Source organism: Carassius gibelio, chromosome B11, assembly GCF_023724105.1.
Source record: "Carassius gibelio isolate Cgi1373 ecotype wild population from Czech Republic chromosome B11, carGib1.2-hapl.c, whole genome shotgun sequence".
In the NCBI taxonomy this organism is placed as follows: Eukaryota; Metazoa; Chordata; class Actinopteri; order Cypriniformes; family Cyprinidae; genus Carassius; species Carassius gibelio.
Window position 1 is genome coordinate 7895462 of NC_068406.1, and position 20871 is coordinate 7916332.

At 35.1% G+C, this 20871-nt stretch overlaps 2 pseudogenes; one reads left to right on the top strand and one right to left on the bottom strand.

Moving 5' to 3' along the window:
- Positions 1 to 6520: 6520 nt before the first annotated feature.
- On the top strand, positions 6521 to 7123 carry LOC127967783 (transcription factor HES-5-like; annotated as a pseudogene).
- Positions 7124 to 14935: 7812 nt separating this feature from the next.
- LOC127967784 (transcription factor HES-5-like) lies at positions 14936 to 15499 on the bottom strand (annotated as a pseudogene).
- Positions 15500 to 20871: the final 5372 nt, after the last annotated feature.

Consider the following 20871-nt stretch of genomic DNA (forward strand, 5'->3'; position numbering starts at 1 on the left):
TAGATATATGTTTATTGTAAGCATGTTAATTTGGCGGTTTGACAGTGTTCCGAGTCACTGATTCAAAGGAAATGATTGGCGAAGGTTTAGAAGCATCACTAAGCACTGCTTTGCGTTCCAGTAAACAGTTCCTATTGGGAACTCAGATTTCCGACTTCCGAGTACAAATGGACTGCACAATTTGACTATCTCCCAATTAGTCTTTGTAAGTCTTTGGTGAGTCCTTTTCACTAACAATATTGATTTAAGTGTGTTTATAAAAATATGCTTCACGATCTCTAAGGCATACTTGCACCCTGCTGATGAGGCTGTGAGGATATTAGTCAAAATGTTGTAAGTGTTGTCCAGTTACAACATAAAAGTGGGATGGGGACTTTTGTCATTTTGGATTATTTTAATTCAAGACAAAGGAAAAGATAGCTATATCATTGATAAAATGACAATAATCACAGAAGATGTCAGACGTTTAGTGGATTGTTTTATTTTGCAGCAGAAATCCATTCACTGAACTTCATAACTTCCATCCCCTTCACAGAAGGACACATATGATCACATGATCAATTAAAACAATGAATGACAAGATGACAAAGTTTCTTGAGAATATAAACCTTCACAGAAGGAACAATCACAGCTGTATACAGTACGGGAAAAGATTAAGAGAACAAACCTTTTTTACTTTTACAAACCCTTCAAATAGAGAGATTCTGAATATGATCTATTATAGACCAAAGTGGAAAACATAAAATACGATTCAAAGAATATTAATCATTATCAACCATTTTGAGTTACAGTACTTTATATAAACAGCACTAAAGTAATAATAAATATTCTTGCGCCATATTTATATCAAGAATTTATAACATTTCATATTAGATGTGCTGTGTAAATTGACTCTTTATCAGCTTTTAGAGTAAAACCTTAGTTTCAGAGTAGACTTTAGATTATAAATGGCCTTTAAAACAATAAAGAAAGTGTTTACTTCACATCAAATGAAGAATATAAAAGTCAGTGTTGTCTAATATAGACGGCAGTAAATGTTTCCATCTGGAACTCTTGACATGAACTCTTCATAGAAGATTGAATCATCAGAAACACTCAGCAGTACAAACATCTTCCAAACTGGAACTCATGAAACACTTCTCCTCAAAAGGAGAAACTGAAAGTGTAATAGTCCACTGAGTCTAGAGCAGACGTTCAGTCTGAGTGTTTAAGGCTCTACCAGCTTCTAAAATGACTAAAAGCTTTTTTGTCATCTAAACAAACATATCTCACAAATGTGATTAAAATCATATTCGCTGTTAAATCAGCAAATAAAAGTGCTGTGTTGCATATATTCAAAAAGAAATGTAATATGCATTAAAAAAAATTTTTTATGTTTTTTTCATGTAAATATCCATAAGTGTGTGTTAGTCAAATCTTGAGCTAGTGTTGGGGTTTAAGATGCTAATGACACTCGAACTGTGACTCTGTTCTCCAGAGTTTCTCACACACAACAATAGAAGTGTGTCTATTCATGTGATAATGAGTCTTAATGCAGGACAGACCCCTACAAGCTTTCTCACGCCTCTGATGCTGAAGATTTATTGACTTTGTACATGACACTGAAGATTTTTTAAAATAAAACAACTAATCCTGTTCTTTTGATTTTGGAGTTAGAATATTAGTGTATGTAATTAAAGGAGTGGTAAATGTTTATTATGCTTGATTGTGATTATGGAGTTCAGTGTAACCTGTTAATGCTTTATACAAAAAAAAAAAAAAAAAATTCCATATTTTACCTTTATTCTTCACCACTCTGTCCCTTCTCTTATGAATGCTTTTTATATGTTTTGTAAATTGTATGTTTTTTGAAATATTGATTTATCCTTCTTGCATGAAATAATACCTTTATATTTTTGTTATCACCAATGCTCAGTTCTATGAAATGTATGAATTATTATTGGCAGTTACACTTCAATATATTTTTTCAAATAATTGTGTTTGTAAGTGAATTATACTTTATTCTTCTTTTTGTTAAAAACATTTAAAGATATTTAAACCAAAACTCCGTTAATGGGAGTAAATGTTGTTCAGTTATGATTATTGTGATTCAACAATAATCTAAAATCATATAACGGACAATGGGTCCAAAAGATTGAAAATGTAAGGATTTTCTTTTTTTACTGCAATTTCCATCCAGTGTCTTACTTGTTGTGTATTATGAAGTTTTCCCGCACCATAATTGGTCAAATTTCTATATAAAATATGTGATATGTTTGTTCTTTTTAGGATCTTTAAAGGAGTAGAAATAATTCAATAATATAAATGTTCTCACAATAACACATTTCTATACAGTCCGTTATATATTTTGTTTTTATGTTCTCAGAGAATAGAAATGTTTTTGATTATTTTGCTGTTGCATTAATACTATCCTCAGTTTGATATTAGACAAAATGTAGTAGATCGAGTCACAATATAGATTCCTGGTCATTTTTTTCCTTCGTTTTCTTTATATCTAATAATCAGAAATCTTTGTAGCTACAATCAGCAATGATTGTAACTACTGAATTAGGCTGTCCAGGATATTTCTGGATGGGCTTTTGTGGGAAAAAACTTTGGGAAACAGAGGGGGATTTGGATTTAAGATACAATGACAATAATCAGAGCCAGAAGTTCAGTTGATTGTTTTATTTCGCAGCAGAAATACATTCACTGATCTGCTTTAGTCTTTTAAAACGTCAGTCACCTTCACAGAAGGACACAAATGATCACATGATCAATTTAAAAGATAAATGACAAGATGCCAAAGTTTTCATGAGAATATAAACCTTCACAGAAGGAACAATGAAAGATTACAACTAATGTTTACAAGCCCTAAAAAAGGGTAAATCTGAATATGATCTATTATAGACCAAAGAGAAAAACATCAAATATGAATCAAACTTTATTAATGATTATCATCTCAGATGAAATCAAATATGAGCCCATTTTGAGCTATTTATATAACTATTCAGAACTAATGGAGCAAGATTCTCGCCATTAAATTAATATCAAAGAATTGCACTCTTTTTCAGCTTTTACGATAAAGCATTAATATCTGAGTAGTTATCAGATAATAAAGGGCTTTTAAAATAATAAAGGCAGTGTTTCTTTACATCACATGCAGATGTATCTTAAAGTCAGCGTTGTCTAATATAGACGTCAGTAAATGTTTCCATCTGGAACTCTTGACATGAACTCTTCATAGAAGATTCAATCATCAGAAACACTCAGCAGGACAAACATCTTCCAAACTGGAACTCATGAAACCCATGACTCAGAAACAGAAACTGAAAGTGTAATAGTCCACTGAGTCTAGAGCAGACGTTCAGTCTGAGTGTTTAAGGCTCTACCAGCGTCTCCAGATGATGCTCTTGTTGATATTCATCTCTTTGCTGAAGGTGTTCTGGTCTGGCAGGACTCTTTCCCTTCTGTTACATGAAGTCTGCAGCTTCTGGAAGTGCTTCAGCAGTCTTCTCTGGCTCTCTGTCTTCATCTCATCTTTGGACACATCTGGAGAAGCATTGACTGACAGCATGTGAACTGGATCTGTGGAGCTGCAGGAAGATGAGTGTCATCTCCAGGATCTCTGCTGCTGCTTGATGAACTCTGGAGCCAGAAGACACTTGAGCTGGAGTTGACACAATCTCTGAGCATCTTCTCCAGCCTTGGCTTTCTCAGCTGCAGATGAAGACAGAGGAGCATTAGGAAAGTGTCCTTCAGATAAGATGATATTTAAGAAGAGCAGTGAAAGCTGCTGCAGTAATGCTGCTGTCAGTAGGATGTGAATGTACCTTGTTGTTGAGAGGGAGCTGCTCCTCTGAGATGATTGTAGGTGTCATGTCTGGATCTCTGTGCTGTAGATCTCTCTGTTCAGAGTGAGTCTGGTCTGCACCGGCTGCAGATCCTCTATTTATACTCCCAAATCTCCATATGAATGTGTGAGGCTTGAGTTTGAGTTTCTCACAGTCTGTAGCCAATGGAAGAGCTCAGACAGACAATGAGGGATGTGGACCGCCACATGCTCAATGATCCTCCATCAGGGGCTCAAAGGAGCAGGTGGAGGGTGAATCTGGGAAAGTGCTGACCTGTAGAGAGATCGTGTTCACATCAGTGTCACTGAAGCAGCACACGCTCATCATTAAACACATGGAGTCACTGAGGACGTGTACATCACTGTGAACTCAAGCATCTCATGATATCAAAGTCATGGCATTCTTACACATTACGATCTGAGTTACTCTGTGTGCTTTAAACAAAGCAGCGTTTTAGTTTTCATTCCATAGTTTAATATTAAACCAAAATATATCAATATTTTATTTTATGTAAACTCTGTAAAATATATATTTAGGTCACATGAAATCATACTTGAGTAATGCAGTGCATTTAAAAACAACAGAAGGTGAACCGAATTGTGGTACAATTTAAGAAGTTTAAACTTAAAAACAGGAGGAAACGAAATAGTTTCACTTTATTTTGATGGTCCGTTTAACACGATTTTTTGTCTATAAGTATTAGTAGAGCATTAGTGGACTGGTAGGATTAAGGTTAGAATAAGTTGGCATTTACTTGCAAAGTTATTTATACTCAGTAGTTTGTCTGTTGGGAGACTAACACAATAAAGAGTTAGCAGATGTTCAGCAGACAGTCTAATAATAATCTAACGAAGGTTAGTTTTCAGGTGCAACATTACATATCGTCAACAGAATCTTCTAAAGGGACTATCAAAACAAAGTGTTACCCAAAGAATTATGGAATCATAAAGTCAAATACTGAATAACAAAATCAAGTTAAATTAACAAAAAACTAGCTGTTTTAAGTATTTTCTTATTTTGGGCAAACACGTTGTTACAGTATTATTTGGATACATGGATTTCTTTATGTGGATTTGCATGAAGTTGCATGAACATTTCTACAAGTTTTCTTATAGAAGATATTTAGTGTTATAATTGCTGCTGTGAAATCTCTCTCTCTCTCTCTCTCTCTCTCTCTCTCTCTCTCTCTCTCCCTCTCTCTCTCTCTCACACACACACACACACACTATGGGCTCCAGATGAAGCAGATGTGTGTGTGTTTGTGCTGGTCAGTGTGAGTAGATCTCATGTGAGGTTCCCACACTGACTCTCTGTGTTCACATCAATGGAGCACAAAAGCATCCAGAGTCCTGAATGAAGCTTTAGTGAAGACTTCAACCTGACGTCACCAACCATCTGGAGGGAAACGTCCCGATGCACATACATGTCCTGACTTGTCATCAAACACTTCCTGATCACATTTATTCTCATGCATGAGAATATGAAAATATGAATATTAAAAGTATTATTGAAAATGTAAAACATCACTTTTTACTTTTATCACTTTTGGAATTCTGTTCATGCTGCTGATGACATCACCAGTGACATCATCAAACCAGCTTGTCAAGCTCATGCATGTAAATATCCAAAAGTGTGTCTTTGTCAAATCTTGAGCTAGTGTTGGGGTTTAAGATGCTAATGACGAACTGTGACTCTGTTCTCCAGGGTTTCTCACACACAACAACAGAAGTGTGTCTTTTCATGTGATAATGAGATGGACAAATTAAAACCTCAGGGATTTAAAGTAGTTTTAATGTAAAAGTGTTTCCCATGGCATTTAAAATTAAAATAAATAAATAAATAAAGCTTTACACTGTTTGTAATCATTGTAAATAATCAATAATACATAAACACTGAATTGCTGAAACTGTTATGTTTATTCTGGATCTTAATACAATAACTTTGTATTTCTTTCTTTAATGTATTCTTAAATATTAATTTTCATCTTTGGTATGGACTTTCTTGGAATGGACCTTTGATTTATGATCTTATTAATTTATTAATCTTGATTTGTTTTAACATTTTTATTCTGAATTGGCTTTTATAAAATAAATTGTTACTATTTTTATTTAACCTAAAAAAATGAATTCTTTAAAAAAATATTTAATTATTAAATTGTTATGTTTGATATTGTACTTGGATATTATCTTAAATCTTGGACTTATATTTTGAACTCTCTTCATTTATTATTATTATCATTATTATGTTTTTAATTTAATGTTTTTTGTTGTTGTTTTTTGTTTGTTTTTAATAACAGTCCATCCAAACTTGTATCATGTGCAAAATACAGCACAAAAGATTCAGTCTTTGGGAACTGTTAGTCCTGTGAGATCCGACACACTTCTATTATGTGAGTGATTTAATGTGATGTGTACAGAAGTGTGTGAAACCATGTGTCTCTGTGACTCCAGCAGCTTCAGCAGTGTGTGACTGCAGTCAGTTTAAAGATCTCTTGGAAAGCAGCTGTGTGTTTCATTGAGCATGTGGCGGTCCACATCCCTCATTGTCTGTCTGAGCTCTTCCATTGGCTACAAACTGTGAGAAACTCCAACAAGCTCAAGCCTCACACATTCATATGGAGATTTGGGAGTATAAATAGAGGATCTGCAGCCGGTGCAGACCAGACTCACTCTGAACAGAGAGATCTACAGCACAGAGATCCAGACATGACACCTACAATCATCTCAGAGGAGCAGCTCCCTCTCAACAACAAGGTACATTCACATCCTACTGACAGCAGCATTACTGCAGCAGCTTTCACTGCTCTTCTTAAATATCATCTTATCTGAAGGACACTTTCCTAATGCTCCTCTGTCTTCATCTGCAGCTGAGAAAGCCAAGGCTGGAGAAGATGCTCAGAGATTGTGTCAAGTCAAGCTCAAGTGTCTTCTGGCTCCAGAGTTCATCAAGCAGCAGCCGGATTCAAAGCTGGAGAAAGCAGAGATCCTGGAGATGACACTCATCTTCCTGCAGCTCCACAGATCCAGTTCACATGCTGTCAGTCAATGCTTCTCCAGATGTGTCCAAAGATGAGATGAAGACAGAGAGCCAGAGAAGACTGCTGAAGCACTTCCAGAAGCTGCAGACTTCATGTAACAGAAGGGAAAGAGTCCTGCCAGACCAGAACACCTTCAGCAAAGAGATGAATATCAACAAGAGCATCATCTGGAGACGCTGGTAGAGCCTTAAACACTCAGACTGAACGTCTGCTCTAGACTCAGTGGACTATTACACTTTCAGTTTCTCTTTTTGAGGAGAAGTGTTTCATGAGTTCCAGTTTGGAAGATGTTTGTCCTGCTGAGTGTTTCTGATGATTGAATCTTCTATGAGGAGTTCATGTCAAGAGTTCCAGATGGAAACATTTACTGACGTCTATATTAGACAACGCTGACTTTAAGATACATCTGCATGTGATGTACTGGAAATACTCTGATTCAGTCTTTTCTAAAGACTTTTCTTTTCTTTTCACATAAACATAGTTTAACTATATTTAGTTTGAAATATAACTTGCATTTCAAATGCCATAATGACATTTTTTCTGCAGGTCCTTAGACTAATAAGTCTACAAGTGCATTAAACTGCATTTTTTATATCATTTTGGTATAATCTTCACCTTTGGGGTGATGCAATATGTGACTGTAAAGCTTTATTTTTTGTTTCATGTTGAAACACTTTTCTTTGTTTTGCAAATTTCAAAAAATAATTTATTGATCACATTTGTTGTTTTGACAAATGATACCTGTATCAGTAAGCCACTGTCCTCTAAGAGGAATTTTATTTATTTTACAATTAATATTGTATTTTTCTAGTTCTGAAAAGGATATGAAATCCCTCTGTGGAGGTTATTGTACAACTCTCTAAAGCATTGTTTCATTATAGAGATCTATATCTGCAAACTCTATATACTGCTGTATATGTTAACTGCATTTACTTTACTGTAAATCTGAAATCATGTGTTATGCAAATGTATTTACATTTGTGAAGTGATCAGTCAGTGTCCTCCAGAGGACGTTTTTCTCTCGGAGCTTCAGTTTAATGAAGCCACTTGTATTAAAAAAAATGCTTTCAACAGTGAAAGTCATGTGTATGAGAAATAGTTTCTATACAGAAAGAAAAATAAACTGAGTTCAACGCAAATATGTGGCTTCTTTTATTTTTTTTATGATGCCTCAATGTGTTTAAACACTGAAATCTCACTTAATGTCTGATTCTGAATGACATTGCATTAGACAGCAAAATATTACAGGAAGTGTCAGTATCTAATATTTAATTATTCAAACAATTTGCCCTTATTTACACATTTAAGCTTTACTTAATGAACAAAATGAATGTGACGTTCAGTAGACAGACATCTATTGTTGTGTAATCAATCAGAGTGGATAAATAGAGTGTGAGAAACAAACCCTCAGAGACAATAGAACTCAACTACAGAGCACGGGTCAAAGGTCAGTGACCTTTTATGAAACTTTTACTGTTTCAACATGATGCTCTATTGCCATGCCATTTTTTTTGTTAAATATTCAAGACTCAAATTTTATTAAAAATCCTTTTAAACATTTCCTTTTTCTTGTTGAATGTTACAGGTTGGATGTCAAAAAGTTAAAGTTTGATGTTTTTATTGAAATTAAAGCACAACAATTTGGATCAAGTTAAATAAATTAGAGTTTATCATAATGAATATATAATAATTTGATAATGAATGAAAAAAAATTACATTATAATTTTTTTCTAATGAAAAAATGTTTAGATTTGTAAATATTTTTACAAGTTATTTGTCATCACACATTAGAAAATATTTAGTTCATTACAGCGGGTGAAATAAGTATACTTTCCACATTATTACACACAACTTCTTTTTGAACTTATTTGTAATGTTTTCTTGGTATGTATGGATTACTTGGGTTGTTACCAACATCTGGTGAAATGTTCCTGTCAACGGCACCTTTAGATATATTTTTACTGAGAAAAATGGTGACATGTTCAATACTTATTTTACCCGCTGTATATCAGTGAAAAGTCATTCAAACATAAACTTAAAAAGACTTTTAACTTCAGTTCCAATAAGGTCACCTGAAGATCAACAAAAATGTTTAAACGTCAAAAACTTGTAAACATTTACACAAGTTATTTAGCATTACACACTAAACAGAATAAAATTGGTCACAAAATGTGCCAAAGCCCAGTATTTTTTTTATTTTACCATTGTAAAATCATGCAAACACACAAAGTAAAAAACAGCTTTTAACTTTTCAGTTCCATTAGTGTCACATCAAGATCCACAAGCATGTTTAAATGTCTGTATCTGCACATACATATACATCACATACATCAACCTGTGGTCAACGGGGGTTTATCTGGTATTAGATGACAAGCATTCAACAGCCTCCCGAGGGAATGTGTATTATAGGATCAAGCAGTTATTAGCATCTGAATAGGCACATGTCTATTGTTCAGTGTGGGAAAGCTCTGCAACCCAGAATCACAGCTCAGTGTCATTAGCATCCCAAAACCCTCAATAAAACTCAATAATATTGAGACTCTGAAACAAGAGAAAACAGACTTGTTGTCATCCGTATCAAAGGTTTTAAAACTCAATCCATTTTTTTTTTATTCTAAACTGACCAGTCAGTCAAATGTTCACGTTACCCAAAGTGCCAAAAGAAAAATCCCAGAAGTCTATTTAAAATGTAAAGATCAGTTTTGGGGGACTTAGTTCATCCAAAAATTAATATTTGTCAAAAATGTGCATCACAAGTAGTTCACAGGGTCCAGTCCATCTATTAAAATCTTATGAAGTGAAAAGTTTGTAAGAAAAAAAAAAATGTATAAATAACCCACAATAATGCTACAGTCAAAAAGTTGTAGCCAAATCCAAGCCAAATCTCCTGTTGTCGTCTCACATCAAAATCCACAAACATATTGTTTGGAATTGTTTTGGTCTGTTTTTTGTAGCCAGTAGAGCTTGACCAGTGCATATTTCTCTCCTGATTCAGACAAGATGACTTTTACTAAAGATTGCAATATTATGGATAGAGGCTCAGGCTGGATGCAACACTTTAAAGTGAAAACTTACTTAATGATGCATTTGTTTTTTGCAAATACACAGCTTTTCACTTCATAAAACTGGAGTGGTGTGGATTACTTGTGGATTATTGTGATGTTTTTATCAGCTGTCTATACTCTCATTCTGACGGCACCCATTCACTGCAGAGGATCCACTGGTGAGCAACTGATGTAATACTACATTTTTTCAAATGTTTTCATGAAGAAACAAACTCATCTACATCTTGGATAACCTGAGGTGTTTTTTTTTTCAGCAAAAACAATTATATTTTTGGAAATATTACAAAGGGGGATATTTTAACTCTTTACTCGTTAAAAATAACTCAGGAATGCTGTCATGGGGAGTCTGATAAACAAACCCCAAATAACCAATAACCAAATCATGAATGCATAATGAAAACAGACTAAATAACTTTTTTTGATTGTTTTATTTCGCCACAGATTGACTGAAATACATTCAATGGCCTTTTAGTTTCATATTTTAAAAAAGTTAATTCCTTCACATAAGGAAACAACATTTCACTTACACAGTGAAAACATTTTCACAACGGTTTAAGAAATAAATACCCTTACAAAAGGCAGTTGAACAACACAGTACATGGTACTGACAGAAAGATGAGGTATAACCTCTTAAAAATACATCTATGATCGTTTCTGATCTTTTCAGACATAAACTAGATATTATTTCCTCAGAAACACAAAACAAGCCCAGTTGGGTTTCATAAAAATCTCAGTACGATTGAAAACAATCATCAATATTAATAACAAATACTGACCAAATCTTGGCCACACTTGATTAACATGTTGTTCAGATTAGATAATAATCTTTCAAATTTTAAAGAAATTGTCATACTTATTATAAGACATGCATCATTCTTCAAAACAACAAATATGATAAAAAAAAAAAATCTATAATTGCTTTTCGCCAGTTGCAAAGAAATGTAATACATTTCAACATGAAACAAAAAAGAAAGCAGATCAGACTTTACGGTCACATTATAAATCACCTCAAAGGTGAGGAATTACACCCAAAGGATATGAAAATTGCAATTTCATGCACTTTGTAGACTAATACACACTTCTAAAACACAGTGTACCAACATGGTAATTTAACAAAAAAGGACATTTTCTCAACAAGAGAAAAATCTTCATAGAAGATTGAATCATCAGGGCACTTAACAGTGCAAATATCTCTTCCAAACTGGAACTCATGAAACCCATGACTCAGAAAGAGAAACTGAAAGTGTAATAGTCCACTGAGTCTAGAGCAGACGTTCAGTCTGAGTGTTTAAGGCTCTACCAGCGTCTCCAGATGATGCTCTTGTTGATATTCATCTCTTTGCTGAAGGTGTTCTGGTCTGGCAGGACTCTTTCCCTTCTGTTACATGAAGTCTGCAGCTTCTGGAAGTGCTTCAGCAGTCTTCTCTGGCTCTCTGTCTTCATCTCATCTTTGGACACATCTGGAGAAGCATTGACTGACAGCATGTGAACTGGATCTGTGGAGCTGCAGGAAGATGAGTGTCATCTCCAGGATCTCGGCTTTCTCCAGCGTTGAATCCGGCTGCTGCTTGATGAACTCTGGAGCCAGAAGACACTTGAGCTTGAGTTGACACAATCTCTGAGCATCTTCTCCAGCCTTGGCTTTCTCAGCTGCAGATGAAGACAGAGGAGCATTAGGAAAGTGTCCTTCAGATAAGATGATATTTAAGAAGAGCAGTGAAAGCTGCTGCAGTAATGCTGCTGTCAGTAGGATGTGAATGTACCTTGTTGTTGAGAGGGAGCTGCTCCTCTGAGATGATTGTAGGTGTCATGTCTGGATCTCTGTGCTGTAGATCTCTCTGTTCAGAGTGAGTCTGGTCTGCACCGGCTGCAGATCCTCTATTTATACTCCCAAATCTCCATATGAATGTGTGAGGCTTGAGCTTGTTGGAGTTTCTCACAGTCTGTAGCCAATGGAAGAGCTCAGACAGACAATGAGGGATGTGTACCGCCACATGCTCAATGATCCTCCATCAGGGGCTCAAAGGAGCAGGTGGAGGGTGAATCTGGGAAAGTGCTGACCTGTAGAGAGATCGTGTTCACATCAGTGTCACTGAAGCAGCACACGCTCATTAACATTATACACACGTGTGAAAGACAGCATCAAATAGCTAATTTTATCCAGCTTATTAAACAAATGAAAAACATACTAATATTTAATTGCATTAAATTCTTCAATAATATTCATTCATTCATTCACAGTTTACATGGTTTCAATGATGCAAACAAGATTCAATTTTGCTGTAGTAAAAAAAAAAAAGAAATAAAAAAGAGGACAATACCAAACAAGACATTTTTCAGTTAAAGTCGGTTCATTGTTGACTGATTTCAGTTGATTAATTGTGTAAGTTACAGTTATCTCTAGAACAGCTCTGCAAAAGCTGAGCTCTGTTTAGTTCTCATCCAATAGTGTCAGTACATTGAATCAGTAAAGTTGCCTGATATTGAGTGTCAACTATAAGCTAGCTAAAAAGGGGAATTATTTATTGTTTGTGAATGACTGAATGAATGAATATGGTCATCTACTTTTAGTTGGCTATATATGCTTTTTACTTACACTGACAATAAACAGTGCTCTAAATATTTCAATACATAGAGCATTGCCATACAACGGCATGTATGTATATGAATGCATTTGTATCTAAAGGTTTAGGATTGTGCACTGGAATTCAGATGTTATTGTCTCCATTGTCTGAAACTCCAGGACTCCAGATGTGTGTGTGTTTGTGCTGGTCAGTGTGATTAGATCTCATGTGAGGTTCCCACACTGACTCTCTGTGTTCACATCAATGGAGCACAAAAGCATCCAGAGTCCTGAATGAAGCTTTAGTGAAGACTTCAACCTGACGTCACCAACCATCTGGAGGGAAACGTCCCGATGCGCAGAGACATGTCCTGACTTGCCATCAAACACTTTCTGATCACAATTATTCTCATGCAATGAGAATATGAAAAAAAAACATAAAAATAAACAAATAAGTGAAATAAAAATAAATTTTTTGAATATATGCAAAACATCTCTTTTGTTTGCTGTTTAGGCAGCAAATAAGATTTTAGTAACGTTTGTGAGAAATGTTTGTTTAGATGACAAAAATATCTTAAGCGCCTGATGCAAAAGCTTAGTCATTTTAGAAGTTCATGATGCATTCAGGAAAATAAACCGTGACAGTGCTGTAATTCTGTTCATGCTGCTGATGACATCATCAGTGACATCACCGTCTCTTCAAGCTCATGCATGTAAATATCCAAAAGTGTGTCTTTGTCAAATCTTGAGCTAGTGTTGGGGTTTAAGATGCTAATGACACTCGAACTGTGACTCTGTTCTCCAGGGTTTCTCACACACAACAATAGAAGTGTGTCTATTCATGTGATAATGAGTCTTAATGCAGGACAGACCCCTACAAGCTTTCTCACGCCTCTGATGCTGAAGATTTGCTCAAATAAACACACATTTTTACAGGTATCTGAAGATGAATTTCTTAAAATTAACATTTGATTCAGTTCTTTTCATTTTGGACTTATCAGCAGTGGTTGAAGCTGAAATAGTATCAAGTTATAGGCCAGTGATGTTGACCTCTGACCTTTGGTCTCTTAGTTGAGTTCTATTGTCTCTGAGAGACTCTGAGTGAGTTCTGTTTCTCACGCTCTGTTCATTCACTCAATTCAATTACACAACAATAGACATGTGTCCAACTTAAACCCACAGCAGACACACGTCTCCAAATGTTTAAATGATTTAAACTGATCAAGCTGGCTGTTAGTTGGATCTCTAACATAAGGAATATGAAGCGATTATGAATCTGATACACTTTCAACATGAAGTTCAACATAAGTTGACAATCCACTCTGTCTCTTTACATTTTGAAGATAATATAATCCATATTTTCCCAGAATGAAAATGTGAAATAAAAATATCTGGTTGCTTACAGTTTCTTGTGATTTAGATTCTTAATATTTAAACAAAGAGAAAATTAATATTTTTGTTCCTTCAAGTCACTATAGTAGAATTAAATTTGAAATGCAATGGAATTAATTGGCATAATTTACCAGTGGGATCTGATTCAAAATTCTAATTATTATATCCATCAAAGTTTCCTTAAGTTTTGATGAGAATGTTCACAAAAGGAAGTGCATAATCACAAACTAGCACAAACTAAAGTATTTTCTTTAATTCTTGTGGAAGAATTATTGATTAAGAAATGTTAATATAAATAATACACGGAATACAAGTGCTTTAAATATATGTATACATTTATGTATTATTGCATATGTACATTTACATATTTATTCTGGTAAATATGCATATTCCTTTCTATTTAGACTAATGTTTAAAAAAATGCATGACAAAACAGAATACAACAGCATAAAGTATATTTGAAATTTTTTTATTCATATTTTTTGTATGTTTTGTGATGACATGATGCCATAAAGAATGCAAATAAACAGGGGATAACATATCACACCATCTGCATGAAGAGATCTCCAAGATGCATTAAACACATATTGGAACTCATATCAAATATTCTTGAGCTTTACAAAAGTCATGTGACATTTAGCACAAATGATGTATCACAAATCATTATTAACACTCCTCCACATGAGGAATAAAAGCAAAGTATAACAGAAACGTTTAGCACTTAATGTCAAGGTATTTGACCGTTAAAATATTCCAGTAAAGGAAAATAAACATCCCATGCGTCACACTCAACAGAAGTGAGTTAATTACAGTGCATGGCAGTAAAAAACACTGAACCACCTTTATATGTGATTCTGATGAGATTATGTCCTATGAGGACAACAGAGTGTTTATCATACTCATAATATATTCAAAATCAGTTCCCAATATGGGATATTTGTACTTCACATAAAGCAAAGATTTGCATTTGTATAATAAACATGTAATATGCCTTCATTGAAGGTATATATAAAAGTATTCAAACAACACAATACATTTCCATTGATTGGAAATGACATTGCTTTCCTTCAGATGGCGCAGAAACTCTTATTAATCAGATGATTTCAGCAGCTGCTGGAAGTGTTTGCTGTTTGTTTCTCGAAACAGACCATCATCTCCAGGATCTCTGCTTTCTCCAGCTTTGAATCCGGCTGCTGCTTGATGAACTCTGGAGCCAGAAGACACTTGAGCTTGAGTTGACACAATCTCTGAGCATCTTCTCCAGCCTTGGCTTTCTCAGCTGCAGATGAAGACAGAGGAGCATTAGGAAAGTGTCCTTCAGATAAGATGATATTTAAGAAGAGCAGTGAAAGCTGCTGCAGTAATGCTGCTGTCAGTAGGATGTGAATGTACCTTGTTGTTGAGAGGGAGCTGCTCCTCTGAGATGATTGTAGGTGTCATGTCTGGATCTCTGTGCTGTAGATCTCTCTGTTCAGAGTGAGTCTGGTCTGCACCGGCTGCAGATCCTCTATTTATACTCCCAAATCTCCATATGAATGTGTGAGGCTTGAGCTTGTTGGAGTTTCTCACAGTCTGTAGCCAATGGAAGAGCTCAGACAGACAATGAGGGATGTGGACCGCCACATGCTCAATGATCCTCCATCAGGGGCTCAAAGGAGCAGGTGGAGGGTGAATCTGGGAAAGTGCTGACCTGTAGAGAGATCATGTTCACATCAGTGTCACTGAAGCAGCACACGCTCATCATCACTAGAAACACATGGAGTCAGTGAGCACGTGTACATCACTGTAAAATGTATTTTATGCACGCTCACACATATACATTATAAAGCAAAAATGAGTAAATAATCCCATGCATTACTGACTTACTTATGCAGTTGCGTGTAAAATTAAATACTTTAACAATTTGCAATTTATAAATCATATCATAATTTGTGATATTCAGCATTATCATTGCTGACGTGTCATCACTCACTCACACACACACACACGCACACACACACACACTATGGGCTCCAGATGAAGCAGATGTGTGTGTGTTTGTGCTGGTCAGTGTGAGTAGATCCATGTGAGGTTCCCACACTGACTCTCTGTGTTTACATTAATGAAGCACAAAAGCATCCAGAGTCCTGAATGAAGCTTTAGTGAAGACTTCAACCTGACGTCACCAACCATCTGGAGGGAAACATCCTGACATCTTATGAACTTATTTCATACCATTGCATAAACTGGTAAAATAATGCATTTACATGATTACAAAAAAAAAAAAAAAAAAAAGAAATGTTTTGATGCAGTCTTGCAAAGATGCATACATGTACATCTGCATTACATTTGTATAATTTTATGTGTTAATGCCTTAACCAGATGTGCACTGATAAAAAAAAAAAAATCAGCATTGTAAATAAAACCTAAAAGGCTGAATTGAATCATTCAGCTGCTTATTACATGTATAAAGGTGCACAGAGCACCACAGTCGACTCTGGATGTTGACTGAACAATAGAAGTGTGTCTCTCTATCTGTTGCTCATTCATTCACACACCTGTCCATCACATCCTCAGGGCATTTCGCTTTACTTGGTCATTAGTTAGAAAACTGTTGACCATGTGAAACAGTTTTGACTTGCCACAAACTCAACTGAACAAATCACATCAGCTCACATCAGAGTTTTTTAGTAGTATTGGATGGATGAATGAATGAATATGGGAACAATTTAGGTTTTTTTTTTTTTACGCATTTTAAAGAAACCTCAAAGTTTTATGTTGGTAACTACTTTCCATAATTTTCGACAGACAAAACCCCACAGAAAATGCTAACGATTAGAAAAATAGGCTACGTTTAAAAGAAATGGTGCCATACTTAAAATGCAGTTGACTTGTTTGAAATTCTTTTTCATTTTAATTCAATCATATAATTTAAACCTTAATAATTTTTTCTCACTGCAGGACGTTTGTAATCAGTAGGTAAAATAGTGGTTTGGTCAACTTTCGTCCTTCACAGCTAATTCAAACACATAGCCCAAATGACATCTGGATGCTAATATTGTTTAGACATTTAATTTGGTTTTCTAAGCTTACATAGATTTTTTATTTTTTTTAAACCACCTTTATTCAAATTTTACAAAATCAGAGTAAGATATAAATGCAATAAAAATATTTTATTGTATAGAAACAAACAAGAGCATATGATTACAAATCATCACAAAAATAACCAAATGATACACTGTATCTTTAAAAATGAAATGAAGGTATTTTTTGCATGTCCTCCAAAAGAGAGCATGGTCAAATGGTTTTAAAAAACATTCAGTGAATTTCCTTTCACAAGAAAAATACAGTAAAATGCATTGGTGGTTACCACAATAATGTACATTACAATCAATGCACAACTTCTTTCATAAGCCCTATATGAGACTTTGTACAGTCACATTATCAGAGTCTTTTAGAGAAAAAAGTCCAGAGAGAACAAGCAAAGTGCTATTTTCCTCTGAGGTAGATGTGCGAACACATAAATCACATCAAGTGCTTGACTTGTTAACCCTTTTCATTTGCAGGTCAGTCTGTGATGGACGTTCGTTTTAAAACAATGGCGTCACATCCTGATCTGGAGCGGGAGAAAGACGCAGAACTTCACGAGAACACCTGGAGAAGCCGCTGGGGAAGATTAAAGCCTTTTTTGAGCTAAAGAAGAGCACAGTCTTCTCCAAAATGTCAGATGCCGGAATACCATGCTGGAGGTGGTCTTCAAAAGAAGATTTCAGTTTCTCCACTTTGCTGAAACATTTTCTCTCCAAGCTGTAGAGTTTGCACCTGCAGTCCAGAAGAAAACATCTTTAGTGTCTTTGTGAGTAAGCATAAATGAGATCAATTTTCTGAAGAATGTAAAATTACACTATTGCAAATACTTAGAAGCCTTTCTTACCTGGCATAGTGAACGTTGTCCTGAGGGGTGATGTCCATGTAGGCAGGCATGGTTGAGGCTGATGTTGAGTTTCAGGAGTTTAAAGATCTCTTTGGCTCTTCTTCAGTGGTGAAACCAAATCCCACACAAGACCCTCAATCTAGCCCGCTCTTATACTAAAATGTATCTGCAGCCAGCCAATCAGAGAGCAGAGAAAATGGAACAATAGGCTTGTCATAATTTTCTTTGGTCCTTGAGATTTTAATTGAGCTCTTTAGTGGACAGGTGGGATTTTTTTCAGTGCCATCTGGAGGGTCAGCCATGGGAGAATAATTGAGGGCATGAGGATTTGGGATTTCACTGTTCTCACACTCAGATTAGCATTGGGGATTGGTGGATATTTACTGTTTGCATATAATAAAAGTATTTCAATTTTTAATCCATGTTGACTTAAGGTTGTCAGTTATAATAATCATAACAGTTGTATTTTATAAACAGATTTTTTTAAGGTATTGCTTCTGAAGGCATTTCATATGAAAAAAATAAATAAAATAAAAAATTATATATATATATCACTAAAACACATTAATAAAAAAATATGTAAATTATGTAGGAATAGGAATATTTGGGGAACTACTGCTACTACTACAGTACATTTATAGACTAGTGTGAAATATTTTACACATTAATATTTTATAATTGTATAATAATAATAACTTTATTTAATCTAAAATAGATTTAATTTTTTGATTAGCGTCTGAATGTGTTTAGAAATGACAAAAATATATAATTTAGATTTTAATTATACATAATAATTAAATAGGTTTTGATTAAAAAATACATATTTTCTTTGTTAAGTAAATTCCAATATTTTTTTCTACAAACAAAGCACAAACAAATATGTAGCAAGGGATTAATGGAAAATATTTATTGTATCTGTATGCTTATAATTCATTCACAGACTTTTTACTAAATATTCAATATTACATAATAATATTCAATAATAATTATTAATATTATCAATGATGAATATTCATTGAAATCAAGAAAAAATTAAATAGGAATAATTTGTAAATTATTATTATTACTATTTAGAAAACGTTGCTTTGCCAGACACTTAATAGAATACAATCTAAACATACACACAAAAACAAAACAAAGCAAAACATCACAATAAAAAATGAATAAATAAAGAATGTATCACTGAAATGCTCACCACACATTAAGCAAGCAACTAAATAAACAAAAACTGAATAGCATCCTTCAGGCTTCCCTCCAGAATCCCCGGACCTGTGGGAACCGACACACTTATATTGTTTGAGTGATTTAATGCGATGAATACAGAAGTGTGTGAAGCTGTGAGTCTCTGTGGCTCCACCAGCTCCAGGAGCATTGGGGAGTGTGATCAGAGTGTGTGTGTGTGTGTGTGTGTGTGTGTGTGTGTGTGTGTGTGTGTGTGTGTGTGTGTGTGTGTGTGTGTGTGTGTGTGTGTGGGTGGGTGTAACAAGCCTGCGAGCAGGTACAGCCACAGAACTCATAGAACTCATCAGAATATCTTGTTACATTGACCTAAAATAATGTTTCATTACAGCATTTCAACTGATTTTAATCTGCAGCTGCATATACTGATTTTATTCATGAGCAATCAAATTGTAAAATAATAATGTAAATACACCTGAAAGAATATATGCATTTAAATTATTTTTAAAATGTCATTGCTTTGCACATTTTTTATGGTTGATAACACTGATGTGTTGTTGTTGCTGTTTTTCTAAATGCATGCTGTATTCTATTAGAAAAAATATATATAATTCTCAGTATGGCACATGTTTGGTTATGACACTGATGTGAACATGATCTCTCTACAGGTCAGCACTTTCCCAGATTCACCCTCCACCTGCTCCTTTGAGCCCCTGATGGAGGATCATTGAGCATGTGGCGGTCCACATCCCTCATTGTCTGTCTGAGCTCTTCCATTGGCTACAAACTGTGAGAAACTCCAACAAGCTCAAGCCTCACACATTCATATGGAGATTTGGGAGTATAAATAGAGGATCTGCAGCCGGTGCAGACCAGACTCACTCTGAACAGAGAGATCTACAGCACAGAGATCCAGACATGACACCTACAATCATCTCAGAGGAGCAGCTCCCTCTCAACAACAAGGTACATTCACATCCTACTGACAGCAGCATTACTGCAGCAGCTTTCACTGCTCTTCTTAAATATCATCTTATCTGAAGGACACTTTCCTAATGCTCCTCTGTCTTCATCTGCAGCTGAGAAAGCCAAGGCTGGAGAAGATGCTCAGAGATTGTGTCAACTCAAGCTCAAGTGTCTTCTGGCTCCAGAGTTCATCAAGCAGCAGTCGGATTCAAAGCTGGAGAAAGCGGAGATCCTGGAGATGACACTCATCTTCCTGCAGCTCCACAGATCCAGTTCACATGCTGTCAGTCAATGCTTCTCCAGATGTGTCCAAAGATGAGATGAAGACAGAGAGCCAGAGAAGACTGCTGAAGCACTTCCAGAAGCTGCAGACTTCATGTAACAGAAGGGAAAGAGTCCTGCCAGACCAGAACACCTTCAGTAAAGAGATGAATATCAACAAGAGCATCATCTGGAGACGCTGGTAGAGCCTTAAACACTCAGACTGAACGTCTGCTCTAGACTCAGTGGACCAGCATTTTTTACATTTTCCTTTTTGAGGAAAAGTGCTTAATGAATTCCAGTTTGGAAGATAATGTTAGTGAATACGTGGCTTCACTTTATTCTTCATTAGATGTAATGTGCTTGAATGTACAATGTGCAATTCATGTATTCAGCTGTTTGATTACTTCCAACTTCATGTGATACATGTTTTAAAAAACATTTCTGTTTATAGAACGAATGAATCTATTTTGATAGGCTTCCTACTTATTTTAAGTGTTCTCAAATTGTGCTTCACACTGAAGCTAGATTTAATTTTAACCTCATAATGAGCCTTTGAGTTAACTTTTATGTCTCATTGTTTAAGCATGTTTGGGCAAATCTTGTCATATTATAAAGTTTTAAACAGTTCCTTTTTGGAACATGTTTGTTACTCATTCCTT